The sequence below is a fragment of the Pinus tabuliformis genome, chromosome 2_2 (genome assembly GCF_031772625.1).
Source record: "Pinus tabuliformis cultivar Carrire ecotype Pingquan chromosome 2_2, CPIR1, whole genome shotgun sequence".
NCBI lineage: Eukaryota > Viridiplantae > Streptophyta > Pinopsida > Pinales > Pinaceae > Pinus > Pinus tabuliformis.
Window position 1 is genome coordinate 970,759,013 of NC_142300.1, and position 19,042 is coordinate 970,778,054.

General features: G+C 34.8%; 1 pseudogene; it reads left to right on the top strand.

Moving 5' to 3' along the window:
- Nucleotides 1–4,099: 4,099 nt before the first annotated feature.
- Nucleotides 4,100–7,923, top strand: LOC149196476 (pectate lyase 1-like; annotated as a pseudogene).
- Nucleotides 7,924–19,042: the final 11,119 nt, after the last annotated feature.

Consider the following 19,042-nt stretch of genomic DNA (forward strand, 5'->3'; position numbering starts at 1 on the left):
ATATATCTATATCATCTTCGCAAATTTGTGATATACATTTTTAATGCGTATCTTATTAAAAAAAATATAGTACATGTCAAAGAAAAATAATGCTTATATATGTAACTATATGTGTAATCATCGTTTTAATAAAATTAAAAAAAAAAAGAGTATTTCTATCTATAGAGATATGAAATTTATATAAATATGAATAATATTATTAAAAACCAACATAGATCTTTCTTAATTAAGGATATACCAAATGCTAAGAGGAATCAAACTTCTAGAGATACAAACTTTTTCTCAAATTTTACGCTCATAAACAAGATTACATTATAAAAGATTTAATTACTCTAAAAACTTAATAAATCTGAAATTAAAATAAAATTATACTAATAAATTAAATTAATACCTACCATTACTCTTTTCTAATATACCATAAAATGAAAACAATTATGATTAAATGTAACAAATAACGATATTAAATACTTAACATGCTGATATGACCACTGTTTAGTTGACAACCATTCTAATTATTCTTCAATTACATTTTCATCATAATTTTTTAAAAAAAGTTTGGAAAAAATTATAATAGATGGTGTGGGTCCTTATTGTTCAGATTTAATGTGAAGCAAATATTTTTGTTTAATATCTTGAAATTCGAACTGATGAATTTATTTTTTTAATTAAAAAATGGTTCAGATCTAATGCGGAGCAGATATTCTTCTCTAAGATAAGGTTGGAAAGATGATATTTTGTGTCGATTGACATGTTTTGCTTTACAATTGTATTTAATAATTTTCATGCATTTAATTATGTGTTATCCATGCGGGTGGTTTTTCCCACGCCCTTAAATGTCCTCCACGCTCCTGGACAATTGAAATCTGGAGAGATAAAAGAATTAAAGCAATACGAAATTCAAATTCTTCAGTTCTGAAAATCTCCCATGCTCTTCACAAATCTGAGGGCTTACTTTACCTTGCCCCGTTTTGCTGCACCTATTAATATTAACCCCAGTAAACACTTCCCTTAGACACATTTGAGCTTTATATCTATATATTTTAATCGTTTGAGGTTCTGCTAATGTTAAAATTGGTACGGCATCAAGGCAAACTCCTTGGTAGCTCTCCATTTCATCGCAGATTATATGACAAGGAAATTTACCAAGAGAAATCACAAGGAGCTAAATCGCTTGATCGATTTTTTTTGCTCGGTTAAATTGTTAATTAAAATATATAAAATATATATTTTGTTATTTTAATATGAGGCTTAGGTTAAGTTAAATTATGTTTAGGTATTTTAAGAGAATTTAATATTTTAAATATAAGGATATGAAGTGTAGTTTTAGGTTTCCAATGTGTTTAATAATATTAATGATATGGAGTTGTATTTAATGTGATCTTTTAGATTTTCAGGTGTTGCCAAAATCAGGTGGAAAAATTTGAGGTGAAATCTTAATTTGTGTTATTTAAAGTAGTTTTTTGATTGTATATTTTATGTGGGTTTTTCCGGTCTAATTTCTCTATAATCTGGCAGGAATTTATTGAGATCACAAGCTTGATGGATAATTTTCGTGTGCAATCGAAGTGCCCTAGGTGTTTTCCAGATATTGAATCCATATATAATCAAAAAACTAGTTTAAATAACACCACGAGATTCCTACACCAAAAATCCAAAAAATCACACTTAAAACAATTCCTATCTAAAATTGAAAAACCTTTAAAATCAACACTATAACATCCTACTTAAACTTTGAATAGTTAGGCTATGAATCCTAACAAGGCCCTACTTAAACTTTGCATAGTTAGGCTATGAATCCTAACAAGGCAGGTTACATGTGATGAGTTTGTTGGGAATTGCATGATAAAATCATTAGGGCAAGTTATGGAAAAAGAAACACCTTACAAAACGTTGCATACTTACGATATGAATCCAAACGCGGAGGTTACATGTGATGAGTTTGTTGGGAATTGCATGATAAAATTATTAGGGCAAGATACGGAAAAACAAAAATGAGAAAAAATAAATGAGAAAAAATAAAGAAATGTGTAGAAATGTAAGTTAGAAAAGCAAAGAGGATGGCAAAGTATTTGATTTGATTAATTAATCAGCAAAAAATAATTCTTATTGTTGACAAGAAATATTAGATTACTAATTTTAATGTTTATTTTAAAACTTTTAATTGTTATGGTTGACTAGAAATATTAGATTACTAATTTTAATGTTTATTTCAAAAAAATTTATCTTATCCGAAGGTTGACCCACTTTCCTATTTAAAAGAGAGAAGATTCTATTCAAAATTGTTAAGGTAATGTATCAGGGAGAAATCCATTCTATTAATAAAAGCATTGTCTCTCAGGTTTAAATTAGAGGAAATATTCAAAATGCACACAATTGGTTAAATAATCTCACTCATTTATTTATTTATAAATATATATGATAAAATTAAATAAATGAATTATAAAAAATGATTTGATATTTTTTGAAAGTTTATTTTGTGGAAGTGCTCTTGATAAAATAGTTAGGAGAGTTAGTAGATGAATTTATATTAGTCTAAAAAAATTGTAAATCAATTTTTTTAAAATTATTTATTTCCACTTGATGAGTGATTGTTTAGTAGAAAGGGGATCAATATGTGAATTTTTAATTAAAATTGTCATTAAGCCTTGTTTAATATGGAATAATATTATTAATATATGGGAAATTGAAGTGAATTATGGTGGTTTAGAAAGATAACAAATTCTTTTTTTACATAATGAAAAATATGATAGAGATGAAAGTAGTGCTAGGAATAAATTTTGTCAAAGAAAATTCTATTTTAGGTGATAGTTTGGTACCTCTTCTCATCTAGTGATGATGTTAAGGAGAACCTATATCCCACTTGAGAGAAACAAAAGGAATTGCTTAACTTTTAGGTAAGTTTTTATTATTGACTCTCAAAATCTTTATCTTTATTTTAGAGTATGATCAATTTCCTTTTCCTTGTGTGAAAAAATAAATAGATTAGGATTTACAATGTACCCGTGATTAATAGTTACATTTTTCTTTATACCCATACTAATTTTCCTATACTCTTTTTTGTTTCCTTTCTCTTATAAGTTATTCATATACATTGAGGATTTTTGGAATTTCCCTTTAACCCTAATCTTATATGTTGCAGAACAAGTGAGAGTTTCAATTTTTAAGGTATCATCTAAGATCCTCCAAATCCTCTACATTAGTTTTGTTTTTGCATAGAGGCATATCCTCATCCACGTAAACTGTTAAAATAGTAACACTTCATCTCACCATAAGAACTCAAATAATTAAACGTACATTTTTAATACGTATCTATTAAAGTATTCCTCACACTAGATATATGAGACGGTATCATATCTATATATAAATAAATATATTTATCACTATTGATACATATGTATTAAAGTGTACCTCACACTAGATATTTCAGACGGTTATCATAATGGACGATTCAATTAAGGCTGAAGATTCTCTGAAAGCAATATTCAATGCACAGTTTCATAAATTTTTAGTTGGTTGATTGTTTCGTTCGGAGGAAATAAACGAATTTCTGACTGTTCGATTGCTGTGTTCGTAAGTTCGCTAATCTAACTTCCAAGCACATGGTCGCCAGGTCTACATTACTTTTCGTGAGAAAGGGTTCGTTATCCTTAAAATAGTTGACATCGGTTACTTTCATCTTAGAGAACTGGGATTCTTTAACCTTTGAAATAGTTACCCTGTCGTACTTGCAGAAAATGTTTAGATCATATACTTGTTCGCGCAATGAATAACGCATTTGTAATTATATAGAAGTTTAGAACACAAGATAAAAAAACACTACTAATAACACGGCTTTCTCCTAGATTACTATAACAAAACAAAACGATTTTACTTTAATTCAGAAAAAGATTGTCCATTAATGCACCCTATCGATTTTTCCAGCATTAATCCTTCTATGTTGGCTTCTGCAATCGTCCTGAGGCGGCGGAGTAAGGAAAAATTCGGAATTCTATACGTAGAACAAAAATTGGCCATCTATTTATAACGATGCCGGAACCACACAAAAAATCGGACTAACTGAATACCAAGGGTTCGAATAATAATTCCAATTGTATCCATAATGAAGACTGTAATCTCTGTTGCTCGGCTCTTGACGCTAATAATGGCAGTACAGTTGTTAATTGCTACTATTCAGGTTGATGCTGTTCACGAACTAGGCAATCCCTACATCAATTCAACTGGCCTGATCAGGTACTAATACTATCCATAGCTTTTGTCTGTGCTGTGTAAGGATGTCATAAAAATTGGTTTTCCGTTAATTTTTGTTGCTATAATTAGATATGGATTTACAAACGATTACAGGCGTGAAAAGAATTTGAAACGAAGAACAATGGGATATTCTAAACCGGTCACCCTCAATGTAATTGACAACTGCTGGAGAAAGGATTCTAATTGGGCTGATAATCGAGAGATACTAGCAGACTGCGCAATCGGGTACGGAAGCCGAGCCACTGGCGGAAAGGGCGGGAAAATATACAGAGTAACCAGCCCTCTGGACGACCCTGTTAACCCTAAGCCTCACACTCTGCGCTATGCCGTGACTCGTCCAGGTCCTTTGTGGATTGTTTTTGCCAAAGACATGAAAATTATGCTTAAAATGCCGCTTCTGATGACGAGCCATAAGACAATAGACGGGAGAGGCGCCATTATAATGTGAGCAACATCATAATCCATGGCCTCACTATTCACCATTGCAAACCCAGTCAGTTTGGGTATATGAATTGGTACGGCTCATTGGTGGAAAGTATGGCCGGCAGCGATGGGCATTCCATATCGGTCCTTGCATCACGAGATATCTGGATCGACCATAACACTCTCTACTCCAGCGGCGAAGCCCTCATAGACGTCACTCTCGCTTCCACGGCCATCACTATATCCAACAAAATCGCTTCAGTTACCATGACAAGGTCATGCTGTTAGGGCATGATGATAGCTACAGTGTGTTGGAATATTAATTCCAACTGCTGTGCAGTGACAGCAACGGCAGGGCAGTCATCAGCCGGAATCCATCATCAAAACAGCTCAGGAAAACCACTGACACATATCGGACCGCTTTTGGTCAGCAAGCGGTTTCCGGACAATCTCCGATGCAATGAAATGCTTCCACGCGTCCATTGCATGTTTTCCCTTGCAGCTCCATCGGAACGTTCGGCAAACAAAGGGCTTCCGAAATCCACCACAACCGTTCGATTCAGCTAAGCGCTCTCCGCCGTCCATCAATCCAACTTGCGTTCAGGCCTGCATTAAATAAGATTGCGTGGAGTAAAGTAAACGTTTGGTTGACTGCAGATTTTTTCATTAAGGCATTTAATGAATTTCTCCATGGAGTAGATAGTTGGTAGAAGATTTTTTATTGAAATAGTCTATAACGCGATTTTTTGAAAGTTTTTTTGGCGGTTTTTTCGGTCGAAATCCGGCAGGAATTTATTGGAATTTCGAGGGTGCTGAATCCAAATATGCAGTTAAAAAACCATTTTAACTGCAACAAATCAAGATTTAACCTCAGTTTCTTCCGCCGGATTCCGTCACTGGAATCTCCAAAAAGTCGCATTATAGACAACTCCTTTTTTATTTACGGCACGTAAATATAATTTTTGCTTTGGGAGTCGTTTTTTTTTTATTTTGGGTTCATTTGCATAATGAATGAAACGAAAAGGGGGAGCGGCTGTAATTTTTATTTATTTTACACATGGGATAAAAGTGACAATTTGCAGCAGCGAACAACCAAGGGAGATGCACAGCAGTGCATAAATTATGTGTTGATTTCTTTTGTGAAGAATATGAAAAGCGCAGCAGCCCGTATATTTTTTTGTTATGTTGTTTATTGGATATGCAATGTAAAACTGGGAGCAACGCAAAGGATGAAATGAAAAGGGGCTCGCTACAACAATGTGAAAAAAAAAAGGAACACGGAGTATTATAAAACATAGGTTGAAATGTAAATTTTTTTTTGTGTTGCTCAAACGAAGGGAAGCAAGCTGCCAGCGGATGAAGAATTATATTACACAACAGGGTAAATGGTGTGATGAAATGAAAAGGGGCTCGCTACAACAGTGTGAAAAAAAAAAGGAACACGGAGTATTATAAAACATAGGTTGAAATGTAATTTTTTTTTTGTGTTGCTCAAACGAAGGGAAGCAAGCTGCCAGCGGATGAAGAATTATATTACACAACAGGGTAAATGGTGTGAGTAAAGAAATGGTTTTTCACCTCACAGTGAATGTGATGTAAAAGTTCTTTTTACAGAAGTATATGTAAAAGTTTGTTTTTACAGCAGTAAATGTAAATGAGATTTTTACACACAGTAGTGTAAAATCTCAAGAGGAGACAGAGTAAATTTTTGTTGGTTGAAATGTATTTTTGGTGAAACCCTCTGTTAGAGAGGAAGGTGCTTTTCAGCACAGCCTCTTGGTGAATCCCTCTGTCAAGAGGAAGATGCTAAAATCTCAGGAGGAGACAGAATAAATTCTTGTTGGTTGAAATGTATTTTTGGTGAAACCCTCTGTTAGAGAGGAAGGTGCTTTTCAGCACAGCCTCTTGGTGAATCCCTCTGTCAAGAGGAAGATGCTTTTTAACATAGAGTAGTGAATCCCTCTGTCAATAGGAAGGTTCTCTTCAGCACAGTCTCAGGTGAATCCCTCTATTAAGAGGAAAACTCTTTTGATTGTCTGTGGAACTGCATCTCAAGCAGTGTTGGTGAATCCGTCTATTAAGAGGAAACTCTTTTGATTGTTTGTGGAACTGCATCTCAAGCAGTGTTGGTGAATCCCTCTGTTAAGAGGAAGACTCTTTTGTAACAGCAGCTGCGTAATCCCTCCATGTGAGGAAGACCCTTTTCTGTAACAGGCAGTCATATTGATGAATGCAAAGTTTTTTTGTGTGAAAAATTTATGTCAGCTGTGTAATCCCTCCATGTGAGGAAGACCTTTTTCTGTAACAGGCAGTCATATTGATGAATGCAAAGTTTTTTTGTGTGAAAAATTTATGTTCTCAGAAACCAAGTTAGCTTCCCTGTGCAAAAGATCCTGTGGCAGAAAAACAGAGCATTGTCTCTGTGTTCAATTTATTTTATTTTTGGGATTTCATCAGAAAAATCCCCAACAATGATATCAGAGCATTATTCTGCTCTGTCGAATTTTGTTTGAAATCAACAGAAATTTCCAACACAGTGCAGACAAGGCAATGAAAGTTACAATGCCTTTCAATCATTTCGGACCAGGCTGCTGTCAGCGCATGCCCAGTTAAAATATCAATTTAGTGTCTGATTTTTGCCAAGGATAACATTTTTCAACTTTGTATCCAGCTGATAATGGTAATGCTTCAAGTATTTTTTTTGGGAGTAATGTTACTCTGCGTTTGGTTGGCAGGGTCCGTTTTGGCTACGCGCATGTGGTGAACAATGACTACCAACCATGGGGAATATATGCCATTGGAGGATCCATGAACCCGGCAATCAGAAGTGAAGGGAACCGTTTTGTTGCTCCAAATGACAGCTTTAGGAAGCAGGTAATATAAACTCATTCCCAGATCGACCCACCTATATTTTAAATAATTCTTGTATTTTGTCACGAATAATGATCAACATGTATCTGTAGAACAGTGCAAACAAATTTACGACATAGGTTGCGAAGTTTGAATTGCTCGTTATGACAAAGAATGTTTGATTAGCAGGTGACTAGATCAAATACAATGGGAAGGACGAGGTCTGTGAATGATGAATTTTTGAATGGAGCATACTTCATTCAATATGCGACAAATGGAGACAATGTCAATCCGTTATACAGCAGACGCGAAAGATTCAGGGCTGTTAGCGGAAAGGCCGTGGCATCTATCACGAAAGACGCGGGAAATCTAGGTTGCCAATGTGCAATACCGTGCCTCTAGCGGAGATGTGTAAGAATCTGTATGCTTGCGTGTATATGCAATAGAATGTCGGCGAAGATTTACGATTTTTCTAATAGTTTGAGGTACTCGAACAATGTTGGATCGCACGTTCGTATCAGATGGCAATTAATAGTCTGGGCTACTCGAAATGCACGCTTTAAGAGGAAGGATACGAATATTTTTTGACATCGGAAGTGAAATATATGCCGACATCAAACTCGGCTTAGATATCCAAGTCTAAGCCTCACTATTAGCAAAGAATTTGAGCAACAGTGATGGTTGATGAGATTTATGAGTATTTTTTTTTCTGGTCATTGGCGACAACTGTGCCGTAAAAAACTATCAAAATCTAATTTAATTGTATATATATATAATTTTGAATAATGACATAAATCTTTAATATTCAGTAAGAGAATATTGTCAAGATGTAATTAGCTAGTGTTATTTTGTTTCTTTTCTTCTTTCGAAATATTTGGGCAGGGAATATCTCACCCATTTATTAGCAAATGGGTAGGAAATATTTAGCTGGTTTATTAACAAAGTCTAATCCGGAAACCATTAAATAGAATTGACCGCCTGAGCTTTTTCTAAGAGAATTTAACCAATTGAATTAACCTTCAACACTAAAAACATTAGTAAATTTTATATATTAAAAGTTATCTTAAATATTATATATTAAATATTACGTGTATGATATATCTATTTATATATAAAATTACTATATATGTTTTATTAATATTTAGAATAAAAATCAGTGGGTGAAAATATTAATTTTTATTTTAATTTCCTTTCTATTAGAGTTTTTAAATTAAAATATCTTTTTAAATGGGAAATTTATTTTAAATAAATTTAAGAAATTTTTCACTGAATTAATATGAATTTTAATTAATAAAATTTTCATGATGATGATGGTGGTTAACGTCCGCTAAGATCAAACAATGGTCTATCCGACCTAAAGAAACAAATTATTTATTTTGATTTAAGATTTTATTCCTATGCTCAAAAAGCTTGGAGAGAAGCCTCCCAAGCTCACTATAATTTTGATGTTGTAAAAGGCTAGGAAGGTCAGTATTGTAACAAAGATTGTGAAACTGAGATCTAATGTGGTTGTAGGCGGGGCACTCTAAGAGGAAGTGGTTTTCATCCTCGATGTTCCTATTCTCACATATATGGCAGATCCTTTCCATCCATGGCGTTTTAGGAGACCTGTTTCACTATGGAGCTCATGAGAGATACTTTTGATCTTCTAGGGTGGGGTTGATGACCTTCTTATAATAACTTAATTTTCTTTTAGCTGCTAAATCTTTCTCACACCACATTCTTTCTTTGAACTTAGAAGTAACAATATCTTTAATGTTATTTATGTTTTGCAATGCATCATTTTTGTTGATCTCCCAATAGTTTAACCAGGCCCTTATGTCTTTATGCCACCCTCGATTGAACCTTAGGTGGTTTTGGCTAGAATTTAAAGCTAGCTTAGGATGCATCATTTTTGTTGATCTCCCAATAGTTTAACCAGGCCCTTGTGTCTTTATGCCACCCTCGATTGAGCCTTAGGTGGTTTTGGTTATGCCACCCTCGATTGAGCCTTAGATGGTTTTGGCTAGAATTTAAAGCTAGCTTAGGAAGTCTATGATCATATATTTATATCAAAATTATTATTTATGAAAAATTAATTTTAAATTACATATAATTATTCATGGTACAAAAGAAATAAATTTTTACTGAAAAATTTACATGTAAAAATCTAAAGAAAAAAAATAAAATAAATAAATAAATATTCTATATCTATATTACTGCATTTTATTTTATTAGTTCTTTTAATTTTATATTATAGATTATATTATAACCCTTTTATAATTTATAAAATATAATGATTTCATTATGAAAAAACAAAATTATGTTTTATTTTCCATTTTGTTGGGAATTTATATGTTATAACATTAAGAAAAACATTGACTTCCATACAATATATTAGAATCGATTAATATAGAACCTAATTACTCTAAAAATCGATAAAATTAAAATCAATAAAATCATACCATGAACATAATTTCCCGAAGTTATTTTGGTGTTTTGCATAATTTTCAATCAATTATTCTTTATTTCACCTCACCTCAGGATATAATTAGAGCTTTTGGTTTAGGCGCCACAAAAATATATAATTCTTCAGCATAGGTTTGGATTCAGAGTATTAATTGCCTTGATTTCAATCTCTAACATAATGAAGTTTTCAAGATTTCAAATCCTTTTATGAAAAATTGGGCAGACCACACAATGCACTGATACTAATTGAAAGAAACAGAGCACAACACAATGTTTTGATACTAATTGAAAGATTGGGCAGAGTACACAACTCTTTGATACTAATTGAAAGAAACTGAGCACAACACAATGTTTTGATACTAATTGAAGGATCAAAGAGTTTTGATACTAATTGAATGATCGAAGAGTACAACTTTTTGATACCAATTGAAAAGATACAGAGCAAACAACGGAAACACAGCTATGGGTGCTAAAATAAATCATAAAAAACCAGACATTAAATTATAGAAGATCAAGAAGCTACAACTGCGTACAATTAACAATCAATGCATTCGCACTATGCATCATCTACGATTATACAAAAACTAAGTCGGTTATTTTCTCTTTCGACATTGAATAGGTTGAGGAGGTGATGGCTTTTTGAAACTCAACAAGTATGGTGGTGTCCCCTTTCAAGTATGAGCAGGTCATGGCGGTGACGGTGAGGCGGTGTGCAGTGCAACAGTGGCAGTGTGTTGAAGTAATTACTTCCAACACTCCCCCTTGATTACAACTGACAAATTAACCATGAATTAACAAAAATTAAACATGCCTCCTGTTCTAAGTCTCAACTAGGCTTACAATGATTCAAAAACTTTGACATCGCTTCTTTTGCTTGATTTCCTTTTCCTTTTATTCCAGATCTTGTATCCTTTGAACTCCTTCATCTTTGCCTTTTTGGCGTAGGTTCCAAATTTTTGTTTTTTCAGTTGTTGTTGCTGCTGGTCCATCGTTAACTATTTGTTTATCATAAAAACATGTTTTCCATGGATGTTTTCTATGTCTTCAAAAATTTGTTCGTATGTGGACTCCTGACACATGTCATCTTCTATAGTTTTCCCTACATCATAAATCTTCTGACTATCAATTTGTTGCAACATAAGTTCATAATAGAATTTTATCTTTGCGGGGCTCTAATACATGAAAATTTCATTTTCATTTTCAATATCATCCATATTGTCTTCAATATTCATAGTTTCAAATTCTATGCAGGCATCATCAATACATGGTTTTTCAAGCCATGCGTTAGGGAAATTTAATACTTCTTCATAATCATTTTGTGTACCTGCACAATTGAAATCAATGTTAGAATTAAAAATATTTGCAGAACCACATTGGTTCTGTTCATTCTCTACCTTTTCCTCTGTCTTTCTTTTCTCTTTGTGGGCTTCCTTATTTGTCTCTCACTCTATTTCTGTTTCTATCTTTGTCTCTGTATCTTCCACTTTGCTTTTAGACACAAGTGGGATTCTCTCACCAAATAAAAGTGTATCAATAAGATGTTTATGTTGCATCATCTGCAACCACTCGTCACGAGTTAATTGTTCTTCATCAAATTTAACATCAGCAATTTCAATTGCTCGATCCACTAAACCAGATACTTCTCCATTGGCAACATTATCTATGTCAAAATCAGTGTTTGCTGATAACACACCATCAACATTGTGATCCAATTTCAAGTGAGATTCACAAAATCCTTCATCTCTTTGTAGATTCGCTGCTACAAATCCATCTTCATTCTCATCTTCAAGCACTACTACAACATGTTGAACAAGACTTCTATCTTTGACTTGATTACTCCCCCTCGCACCAAATTCTGCTTCGAGGATCTTGCATGCTTTATTGAAAGTTGTAGCTTCTGCTACCTTGCACAAAAACTTCTCATCTAATCCTTGGTTTACAATATTTAATGCTAAATCATCACATACTTCATCATATGGGTTATTAGACCAATGTTCACTTAAGTCTTTAGCTAGAAGAAAAGTTAGCATTCTAATAACCCACAAATCAAAATATTTACCAGTAAGCATAGGTGGTAGTAGGAGATCAAAGCTACACCAATCACCCTTGATTTCTTCTTTGTCTTTTGCTAGACTTCTTAATTCAACGACGCTTGAACTTCTATAAACATGGAAACAATCTTTTCCTTTCCTTTTCGATTCATTTTCTTAATCCAACGATATTTTCCTTTTCTTTTTTATTTATTTTCTTAATTTGCTTCACTCGTGCTTTGATAACCATTATTAATATATTTCCCATGTCTTATAGCTACTTTAATAATTACATAAAGATATGTTCCATATCACCCCTGAAAAAAATATGATATTAAATATGCACACAGTAAGACTCAATTTTTATCTAAAACAGTGTCATGCTTGACAAAACACCAAAATCTTTTGCACACAAACCATTTTTTGCAAATCCTAAGACTCTCTTCAAATAAATCGTTTTTAATAATGCTTTGCTTTTCCAAAACTTTTAAACCAAAGCACCAATAATATTTCACTTGAATCTAAACAACCTTTCAAATAAATATTTCTCAAATCTTTTAAAGCTTGGGCAAGCACTTCAACTTCATTTAAGATTCTTTCAATGTGCCTTCCTTTTAAAACAAATCAATTTTGAAAAACATTTTATCCAAAAACCTTGTATATAAAAACAATCACACATATGAATCACCTTTCAATATTTTGGCCAATAACTATACATGTGCCCAACAAGTGGTTCATTCACTACGCCCACTTTCGCATGTGGCCCTTCCAATCTTGCAATGAAAACTCAACACAAGCACCTTCTCCATTACAAGATTCTCCTTCGATATTTCTCGCCTTGTTTTCATTGAAAGTAGAGAGCATCGAGTTGTAGTTGATGTATTTATGCGTATGTATTGTGCATCTGAAATATGATTAAAAATATCACTACTACAGTCGCTTCAATAACTTGCACATGAAAAACAGGCTTAGGCTGCAACCCCCACTCACTTTAATTCAAAAAAAAAAAAAACAAACAACAATGCTCTCTTTTATCTGTTATTCTCTGCAGCTCTTCTCTTTGAATCATGATCACCGCAGACATAAGAACTTCAAATCATGTTTCTAATGTCTCGACACAACATCCACACTCCTTCACACTTGGCACAACATTCTCACGCATCAACTCCAACATTGCAAATTTATCCCACATCTCAAACAACAATGACCACTCCAGGATCCAATCCTCGCACACTTCGGCTGTGGGATTTACACAGGCCTTCAAACAAAAACACAAACACAACCCCTTCACAGATTTAATAGAAATATTCAAGAAGCATGTACGCACAGGTCAGACAGGTCACAGGTAGTCTCTGACTCTTTATCCTAGCTCAACTTCACACAAACTGCACTCAGCACTTAACCAGACCTCCTTTCACCAAACAAGCAACTTCTTTATCCTAGCTTAACTTGACACAAATTGCACTCATCACTTAACCATACCTCCTTTCACCAAACTGGTGACTACAAACTTCACTGGCTCCGATACCAAATGAAAGATTAGGCAGAGCACTATCAGAGCACACAACGCTCTGATACCAATTGAAGGATCAAATAACACAACAACCCTCTGATGCCAATTGAAAAGATAGAAAGAAAACAACAAAAAGCTACTGAAATAAACCATAAAAAACCAAACATTAAGAGGATCAAGCAACTGTCGTGGTGTACAATTCACACTCAATGCATCGTCTACATTTATACAAAAACTAAATCAGTTATTTGTTCTTTAGACATCGAATAGGTTTAAGCTGTGATGGCTCTTCGAAACTCAACAAATGGCTCTTCGAAAATCAACAAGTATGGCGGTGTGTCCCTTGAAGTCTGAGCAAGGCATGGCGGTGAAGTGAGGCCGTGTTCAGTGCAGCCTTGGCGATGTGTTTTCAGGAGTAATTATTTCGAACATTTTATACAGAAAATTTATTATCCACATTAATTAATAAATAAATAAAATTCAAACTAAAAATACATGGGAACGAAAAACATTATACATATCCCCATAATTAATTGATATAAATCCAAATAACGATCTATCCCTTCATTAATGCTAAATTTGAGAGCTAGGTCATTCACCATCTAAATGCCTTATGCCTTAAAGATAAATGATGACTGATCTGTGTTCTTCTCTAACAAGCACTGTGTTAGGAGACTTAACCACACATTAAAATTTATCGGAATCTTCAATCTTCATGAACGCTCGGTTAGAAACCCAAATTGTTTTCCATTTATTCCATTGCTATGTTTAAGTTAGTTTTTCTACATGGAAAGCTGACATATTCATTTGCGTTGTTCATTCATAATGATTGTTGTCATTTTGGAGTTGTGGATACGCTATCATGGTTTCTGTCATCTAGGAGTTGCTTAGATCTCGCTTTTCTGGTTGTGGAAATGCTGCCATGGTTGCTGTCATTGAGGATTTGTTGATGTATCACTTTTTTAAACTTCACCCTAATCTCGTAACTATCTCACCCTTCACATGTTAGGTTGCATTAGACTATTAAGTTATAGCCAAGCTAATCCCTTTTCATACCGCTGCCATGAACATGAGAATGGGTAAGAAGGGAGAACGCAAAAGCAACCTGAATTTTTGGACATGCATAAATATGGATTGCCAAAATTAAAATAATCGTATGAAGTAGGAGAGAGATTTAAAACATAAACAACACTTTAAAGACTATAGTGGTGAAGTAACAAAGCATGAACAAACACAAAATGCACATTAAGTGAACAACGCAATCTGATCGATGTTGCGATGGTTATATATATATTCGAAGACACCAAGGTTTGATTGTAAATCAAAATTGGTTGATATTTATATAACACTACTCAAAATTTATACAAAGCTCTTGCAATGATCACAAATCACTGGTTACTTGCCACTATTTTGGCAACTAATGTAAGAAAAATTACCATCACTATTTACCAATAGAAAATGTTGGAAATAATAATCCCAACCACTGCAATAAACAGTCGGACAACAGCGATACCTGCCAGATGTACCTTTTGCAGGTTGCATCTCTTCTTGAAGACATTTTTGTAGGTTGCCTCTCAGTGTGAAGATAGAAGGACCGAAGCCAGATGCGAACCATTCAGAAACTCAAAAAAGGCATTTAAAGAACTTATGTACTTAGATAAACAGATATGGGCAAACATTAATTCAACAACCTTGCCCACACTCCAGAAACACCTGCACGACTCTGACCACACTCAACAACTACATCAAAATTAATTTTGCTCTGTCATGAATTAAATGCAAAATTGTATGTTTAGTTATATATGAATGTAAAAGTCATTTTGTAATATGTTAGACTGGGTAGAGAGGTTAGAGAGTAAGAATAAGAAAAAGAGCACAAGTCTGTGTGGAGAAAATTGTGGAGCAATTTTTGGTGAGCGCATAAAATAGGAGTTACTGTGTTTTACTGTGTAGTGTTGCACATAAGTTTAAATCTTTGTAAAATTTATTTTACTCCATAAATGAGTCGCAGTCTCATGTAGATGTATTTTTCATGTTCAAGAAATGAATATTAAGTTTTATTGTGTTGCTCCAAAACCTACTTCCTCATTTTTGTCGTGAGTAAGTATTATTCATAAGTCTCTGGAATAGCTACGTGGTTGTGCGAAATTCAAGCCTAGAAAATAGTCTCACGGTGCATGAAGGTAGCTCCGCGAAATCGGCCTCATGGTGCGCAAACTTAGTTTTGCGAAATAAGCTTCACGAAAGTCACAACTCTCTACCTCTCCCCTCCACAAAAATGAAAATTAAATTCACAAAATATTTACAACATGGTATTAGAGCAGGTTAAACTCTATTAGTGTAAAAACAAGTGTTTTTACTAACAGTGAAAATTGTTTTGAGTGTGGATTGTGTTCAGCGTATCTACCAAAAGGTAAAATGTTTGTTTTTACGCTCAGAAATGGCAACATCAAGCACAAGTTTGACTAATCCTCAAATACCTTAGTTTAATGGAAAAAATTATGCTTATTGGGCTATTACAATGAAGGCCCTGTTTTCTTCTCAAGATATTTGGGAGTTGGTGGAGAATGGTTTTCAAGAACCAGCAGATGTAGCAGCATACAATGCCTTATCTCAACCAGAAAGAGACGTGTTAAGGGACAACAGGAAGAAGGATTCAAAAGCCTTATTTTATATCTTTCAAGCAGTTCATGAAAGTAATTTCCCAAGGGTTGCAGCAGCAACGGAGTCCAAGCAAGAATGGGAAATCCTCTAGACAACCTACCAAGGCATGGCAAAAGTCAAGACAGCAAAGCTGCAAGTGTTGAGGAGAGATTTTGAAACACTTTGTATGAAGGAGTTTGATAATATAGACTCATTTTTTACACATGTAAGTGGGCTGGTTACTCAAATCAGGGGTCATGGTGAGACACTTGAGGAAAGAAGAATAGTTGAGAAAATTTTGAGAAGTCTGCTAGCAAGGTTTGAGGCCATTGTTGTGGCCATAGAAGAGACAAAGGGTCTCTCATAGTTTTCAGAAGACGAGCTTAATGCATCACTAATTTCTCATTAACATAGACTAAACAGAGCAACAAGCTCCTCATTAGAGCATGCCTTCAAGACACAAGTATAATTTGGTCAAGGTCGAGGCAGAGGAAGATCATATGGTAGAGGAAGAGGAAGAAGCCCACATAGAGGTGGAAGAAGCAGCCCTTCAAGCTCAAATGGAAGAGGCAGCAACCCGAAATCCAAGTCAAGGCCCAAGCTAAAATCAAGCACAAGGTCAGAGGTATGATAAATCTCAAGTTCAATGTCATTACTGTAAGAAGTATGGTCATTATGCAAATGAATGTAGAAAGAAGCAATATGCTATTAGTAACAAACCAACTGTAAATTTCACAAGAGAAAATCAGAACCATGATAGCATGTTTTTAGCTTGTAATGTAGCACAAGAAAAACAGAGTGATATTGGGTATCTAGATTCAGGGTGTAGCAACCACATGTTAGGAAACATAGAAATGTTTTCTGATCTAGATGAAAGTGTGAAGTCTAAAGTGACATTATGGACTAATAGCAAAGTCTCTGTCATGGGAAAAGGAAGAGTTAACATCCTAACAAAGAAGGGGGAGAAGAAATGCATCTCTGATGTTTACTTTGTCCTCGGTCTAAAACATAATCTCATGAGCATTGGACAGCTCACGCAAAAAGGCTACAATGTCTTCTTCGAAATGATGTGTGCACAATTCTGGATAGGCCTCCAAGTAGACAGTTGATTGCAGAGGTTCAGATGATAGACAATAGAATGTTTCCCTTGAAGATAAGATCATATTTGAAAGAAGGTGCACAAGCACAACTATCAATGAACTCACAAGAGGATGGAGGAAAAGGGGTAGCGGTCACCCAAGTGAATTTTCAAGTAGAGTTAAAAGATGAAAACTGGTTATGGCACTTGAGATTTGGACATCTCAACTTTGGAGGTTTGAATCTGCTGCATAGGAAAGGCATGGTGAAGGGTCTATCACTCATAGAAAAACTAGACAACATTTGTGAAGGTTGTATCTGGGGCAAGCAGCATAGAGAGACATTTCCAGTGGGAAAGTTAGTGAAGGCGAAGGCACCTTTGGAGATTGTTTGCTCAGATTTATGTGGACCAATGCAGAAACCATCAATTGGTGGAAGTCACTATGTATTGACTTTCATAGATGACTATACAAGGAAGAAATAGGTCTTTCTCCTAAAACAGAAAAGCGAAGTGTTTGAGAACTTTCGCCAATACAAGGCTCTTGTTGAAAAGCAAAGTGGACATTTCATCAAAGGCCTTAGGATTGATAGAGGAGGAGAATACATCTCAAATAATTTTCTTCAATTTTGCAGGGAGCATGGAATTCACAAGCAGTTTACAAAGAGACATACACCGCAACAAAATGGTGTGGCAGAAAGGAAGAATAGGACCATTATGGAGATGGCAAGGAGTATGTTGACGGCAAAGCATTTGCCAAATGACTATTGGGCTGAAGCTATCACTTGTGCTGCATATATCTTGAATATATGTCCAACAAAAAGTGTCCAGAACATTGTTCTTGAAGAGGCATGGAGTGGAAGGAAACAAAATGTCACTCACATGAGAGTTTTTGGATGTGTGGCTTATGCACATGTCCCAGATGAGTTGAGAAAGAAGTTGGACAACAAGGGGGAGAAATGCATATTTGTTGGATACATCGATGAATCCAAGGCATAAAAACTTTACAATCCATTAACCAAGAAGGTCATAATAAGTAGAGATGTGCAGTTCATAGAAGAGGAAGCATGGGATGGAAGTTTAGAAAAGACAGTCAATGTCAAAGCAAGCATACCAAATGAGGACAGAGAGGAATTAAGAATAGTAAGTAACTCCTCAATAGTGACTCCCTCTACTCCTATTCAACCACAGCAAACCAGACAGTAAGCAACACCATCAAAAAATAATAAGGCAGTTTCACATAGCCAAGCAAGTGCTTCTCCAAGCACACTGTGAAGCGCGACACCAAGTGACATGTCAAGCCCATATTTAACAAGCACAGGAAGGCCAAAGTTCAGAAATTTAAATGAAATTTATGAGCAAGATGAAGTTGATAGTAGCGCAGGTCTAAATTCCTTGTTTTCATTATTTTTTCATGTAGATAACCCAATCCACTTTGAAGATGCAGTCAAAGAAGATAAATGGGTTGCGACAATGGAGGAAGAAATAGAAGCAATAGAAAGGAATGACACATGGGAGTTAGTGATCCTTCCAAAAGGAAAACATGTCATTGGAGTGAAGTGGGTTTATAAGACCAAAAGCAACATTGAGGGAAAGATTGAAAGGCACAAAGCAAGGCTAATTGTCAAAGGATACAAGCAGCAACATGGAAGAGATTATGCGAAGATGTTTGCGCCAGTTGTGCGGATGGAGACAGTGCGTGCAGTTGTGGCGATTGTCGTGCAACATAAATGGACAGTGTATCGGATGGATGTAAAGTCAGAGTTCTTAAATGGAGTGCTGAAAGAGGAAGTGTATGTCGCGCAACCGCCT